Consider the following 6,000-nt stretch of genomic DNA (forward strand, 5'->3'; position numbering starts at 1 on the left):
ACCGTAACCTTTTATATATAAGGCTATGTTGTGATACTTTAAGAAGCACAATACCCAAAGTCCTGGTCCTTGGGCAGGTGTTACCTTTTAAGAACTAGAACTTGCAGAATTCTAGGAAATTACCTGATCTCTGGGAAGGCACTATCTTCTAAGAACAACAATTTCCAGAAATTCCAGGATACTGCTTGGTCTCTGGACAGGGATTATCTTTGAAGAACTGCAGTTCCCAGAATTCCAGGAAGTTTCCTGCTTTCTGGGCAGGCACTCTCTTTTAAGAACTATTTTAATTAATAAATCAACCTATTGATGAATTTAGTTTATTTTTGTACGTCAATTGGCATTACAGGTAGCTACATTGTCTCTTATGTCAGGAAGTTTCCTTTTGTCTCAACCTATCTAGCAGCTGTTATAGGGACAGGGAGGATGCCTTCCATACCTGCTCTCAGCTGAACTGAGGCATAGGTTGTCAGAGTCCAGAGCTTAGTAGCTTGTTATTTGTAGGTGATTTTTGAATAGTGATTGCAGCCACGTGGAAATCTATTGAGGTATAGGATGGTAAGAAATTAAAATTCAGAAGCTTAAGATAAAATCGTGTATTTGGAACCCTTTTTGTTTGATGAGTTGACAGGTGGGTCATATAAGATTTCTTGAATCTTATATGAATTTTATTTTACCAAAGGAGATAAACATTTTCCATGTCTCAGATTATCATTGTATTGAATCACACTGTAGAAAAGGAAGTTAGTGGGCGTCAGTAAAAATGATGCAAGAGATTTACATCTTGGTGTGATAGCAAGGGCTATGGCTTTGGTGAAAAGCATGAACATTGTTTCCTATGTCCAGAGAATTCAAAATAGATTGGACAGAGAAGTCTTAAGTCCATTGAGAAATACTTTTAAATCTATATTTAGAGAACACTTAAAGGAAACTGAAAATCTTGAGCTTTTGATAAACAATAAATAGTCAGTGCTCTACCAGCTTATCAGAACTCTGCTGACAATGTTTGTAGCTAGAGTTTTCCTGCCTGGCCCACAGTCAGGACAAATCTCTCTCACCCGCCAGTCCCACAGCCGCTCAGACCCGACCAAGTAAACACAGAGACTTATATTGCTTACAAACTGTATGGCCGTGGCAGGCTTCTTGCTAACTGTTCTTACAGCTTAAATTAATCCATTTCTATAAATGTATACCTTGCCACGTGCCTCGTGGCTTACCGGCATCTTCACATGCTATTTCTCATCGTGATGGCTGGCAGTGTCTCTGACTCAGCCTTCCACTTCCCAGCTTTATTCTCCTCCTTGTCCCGTATATACTTCCTGCCTAGCCAACGGCCAATCAGTGATTTATTTATTGACCAATCAGCAACACACTTGACATACAGACCATCCCACAGCACTTAAAACTCTGGACTTTAGAGTTTTAGTATAATAATAGCATAGTAAGGGAGAGAAATTGGAACCATTTTTATACACCTTAGGCCATTTTTATGCCTTTATAAATTGTATCCAAGTATCTTAAAAACATCTTTTTTAACATCCTCACAATCCAGGTCTTAATGTCTTTAGGCATTGTTGTTTGCATTCACATACATTAATAACTTGCAAATAACAACTTATATCTATATATTTAAAAACTTAACTTACCCTTTTATCACAAGTTAAGCTTTCACATCTTCAGACATTTATAGCTTGCATTTATACATCTTAATACACCTTCTTAGACCCTAATACATTTGCTTAGATCTTTAAAACTTAAGGTTCAAACTTTACACCCTATTTATACATTTAATAGATTTTTAACCAAATCTAATAAAAGGAACTTATAAATTTGGAGGTGTAGAATATTTATATAAACCCAGTTTAATTTTTTGACTGTGCCATTTTTAGTCTTTTTTAAATGTATATTTTATTTATATTTATTATATAAAATAAATATATTTATATATTTATTATATAAAATAAATATATTTATATATTTATTATAGATAAAGTGGTCTTTTATTATAATTTATACAGTATTCTGCCTGTATGTATGCCTGAAGGCCAGAAAAGGGCACTAGATCTCATTGCAGATGGTTGTGAGCCACCATGTAGGTCTTGGGAATTGAACTCAGGTTCTTGGGAAGAATAGATAGTGCTCCTAACTGCTGAGCCATCTCTCCAGTCCCCATTTTTAGTCTTTATGTTAGGATGCTCAGTCTGATGCAAGAGAGAGAGAGGCTTTAAACCATGTTTTAAACTAGGAAGGGGAGAGCGAGACCCCAACTCTAGATAGAGCCTTTTAATAAGATGGAACAGAGGCAAATTTTACCATTATTGATATCTATATCAAAAGAATATATAAACTTTTGTGAACCCGAATCTAGTGGCCAGAGATCTCAGAGATATTTTTTTGAGGTCCGACCAAAAGTAGTTAGCCCTATGATGACTTGAAAGGCAATAAGGGTGACAGAGATAAAATATTTAACCCACCTTTGTCTCCATAACATATTTCAATGACATTTATAAACATAGCAGAATGAACTAACAGACAAATAGACCAACTTTTAACGACACAGCTTTCAAATGAAACCTTCTCCTGAGAGGGATATTTCCCTATGAATTTTTAACCTTCCCTGATGGGCATCCTATTGATTCTGTAATAAAAGTGAAGAGTTAGTAGAAATAGAAAAAAGGAATTTTAATGGGTCTTCAAGGCTTTGTAGTCAGGATTGTAGTATCTGGGAGACTGTGAAAGGCAGCACTGTGGAAGTGTTGGTTGGGGAGACTGGACAGCGGACCCCAACCCTGGCCTCCCTCACATGCCCCTGCCATCCAGAGCCTGCTGCCCTGAAGGCCCCTAGCAGATAGAAAGGGGTAAAATATGATGACATTTTGATGATATCTTTCTATAGCAAGTATTTATCTCACTTTCCTGCAGTAAACTTTAGGTCAACTCATTGAAAACTATGTCACGATACCTATAAATCATCTACCACATCTATCTGGAGATAAAATGTGTTCAAAACCTGTGGAGAATTGCTGTGAGACTGAATCTTCCTTATGACAGCTTGACCTGGAGCTAAACCATAGATTTTATGGCCATCCTCTTGCCTCAGCCTCCCTAGTGCTGAGATTACATAGTGAGCCAAAATGACTTCATAGTCCAAAACATTTTCAACCCATGATTACCGAATATTTTATAATCACAGTGAAGCTGTCTTGTGTGTTTGTCTCGTGGACTGTGGTTCTCAGGGGGAAGAGTACAGAACAAGGATCCTCTTGATCCCTAAAGATCAAAAGTAAGGGAGAAATGGTTGGGAGCTTGCCGACAAAACCTCCCTGTCATGCCTCAACCAGAGATGAGAGTTCACCTAAGGAATGTGAAGAGAATTACAAATACCGTCTGCAAGATAAAGCTTACCATTCTGACCTCACATCAGGATGGTTTCAGTGGGTGTGATTTGGTTCTCACTTAAGATGTGAATTTGTTCTGACTTGAGGTGTGAATGTGCTGCACTCTCTGGCCATTTCTGTGCAGGAGAAGCATCCTGGCGACACTGGTCTAGACTGATGCTGACAAAGTAGAGTCATGGGCAAACCATGTAAGACTACATCCCCACTGAAACTAGAGGGGAGCAGACACTTGCTTTTAGAGTCAGTATTATTGAGTTGGGCTGTACACGGGTGATGTTCATTGGCGTGAAGATGTCATTGAATTTACCGAGGAACCACTGAGTGTCACAGAAATAACTCAGAACAACCATAAGGTCTGAAACCTGAGGACTTCATGTTACATCATTTGACTTATATGATTTAAGGGGGGAACTGATTCCTTCAAGCTGTCCAGTGACCCCTACATGGGTGTCCTGGCACTTATGTCTGTACACACAGAAACACACACAGAAACACACACAAACACACAAACACAAACACAGAAACACACACAGAAACACCCAAATATACACTCAATCAAAAAATAAAATACTAAAGATTTGAAAGACATGAGCTGGAGAGACAGTCTGAAGAATATTTCTTTAGGTTGTAAGACTGTTTAAAGATAATGAAGGAAAAATTAGACTGTAGGACATAATCATCGAAGTTGACCAAGATGGAGGATATCAGGCATATTTTTCTCCTAAAATCTCCAGGGAATATAATAATGATCATTTGAAAACAGTCCTCACAACATGTGTGTGGGGATGGGACATCTGAACCATAATTTCAATAGCAATTCCAAAGCAGGATGTGCTGTCTACATTAATCCTGGGGGGACTGATTCAGTTTGTGGAGGTCTCCCTCACAGATCATGAGAGGACATGCAGCAGAAGAGATTGGGAACCACAGATGAAGACAGAGAAGCAAAGAAATCTGCAGGATGCTTTCAGTAACATTTTATTTTTAAAATTTCATTTACTTATTTAACGTGTGTATTTAAGTGTTTATACATAACATTATACTGGAATTTTGGGTGGGATTTTTTTAATCATCACCAGTTTACAAAAGGGAATTGGAGATTCTTTTTGGGGGTTCTTAGTGTCATTATCAAAGGAATTTCAAAATGCATCAAATAGAAGCAGAAAGATAAGTTGATTCAAGTTGAAAAATAAAATCATCAGCCATTGGATGAGATTTCTAGCATGACAGTTAGGGTGTTTGGCCATCCTATCACCAGAGTAGGTCAGTTCAGGCTCTCTCTCGACCATTGCCAGTAGTCTATTATGGAGGTATCTTTGTGGATTTCTGGGGACCTCTCTAGCACTTTGCTTCTTCCTATTCTCATGTGGTCTTCATTTATCATGGTCTCTTATCCCTTTTTCTCCCTCTCTGTTCTTGATCCAGCTGGGATCTCCCACTCCCCTAAGCTCTCTTTCCCTCAAACCTTGCCCTTCATTACCCCCACTCATGAACCAGACGCAAAGATCCACGGCCAGGCCCCAGAAGGAGCTCCAGGGGTCCAATTGGCGAGAAAGAGGAGGGTTTGTAGGAGCAAGAACTGTTAAGATCAAGACTGGAAAAAGCACAGGGACAAATAGCGAAACTAATGGAAACACATGAACAACGAATCAACAGCTGAGGAGCCCCCAACTGCATCAAGCCCTCTGGATAAGTGAGACAGTTGATTAGCTTGAATTGTTTGGGAGGCACCCAGGCAGTGGGACCAGGACATGTCCTTAGTGCATGAGCTGGCTGTTTAGAACCTGGGGCTTATGGAGGGACAATTCACTCAGCCTGAGAGGAGAGGACTGGACCTCCTGGACTGACTCTACCAAGTTGAACTCAATCCCCAGGGGAGTCTTTGCCCTGGAGGAAATTGGAATAGGGGGTGGGTTGGGGGGAAAGAAGGGGGAAGGGGGGAGGACAGGGGAATCTGTAGCTGATATGTAAAATTAAATTAAATTATAAAATAAAAAAAGAAAAAGAAAATCATGCCATAATTCTCAGAGGCTTCTCACAAGAAGGAAATGAACATGTCATGGAAAGAAATTATGAACTCCAGTTATGCCAGCATGGAATTCAGCCACACAATGGAAGACAACAGCTTGGTGGGGTGTGGTGTGTGGGAAAAGACTAAAGAATGCCAATCTTAGGGCAAGATTGCTTAGAGCAGAAAAGTGACTAAGAACAGCTTGGCTGTTCTCTTGTGCTAGGCATGGGAATCTGCAAAAGTAAAGTATTTCATCATGGGGATAATTTTTCTAACCTGTCTTTAGCACAGCTAAAAGTGAGTCCAACATCCGAAGGTGACCCTTCCTTCTTGAGGCATAATACCTCAGCAAGGGGGAAGAACCAGGTAACTTGAATGGGGAGTCTACCATCAGGCCAGAGATTCTACTCATTAGCCTAGACCTAGATCAGAGATCTCAGCCATTTCTGGCATCTCTGATATCTGGAGAGGGTGATGGTGCTAAGAGGTCCACAGACACTCTTAGTTTTAACCAAGAAAGAAACTGGTTATTTTCCTTTGATGGGTCATTAGTATGAACTGCATAGTCAATAGGTGTCCCCTTTTCTTATCTTC

The sequence above is a fragment of the Peromyscus eremicus genome, chromosome 1, assembly GCF_949786415.1.
Source record: "Peromyscus eremicus chromosome 1, PerEre_H2_v1, whole genome shotgun sequence".
NCBI lineage: Eukaryota > Metazoa > Chordata > Mammalia > Rodentia > Cricetidae > Peromyscus > Peromyscus eremicus.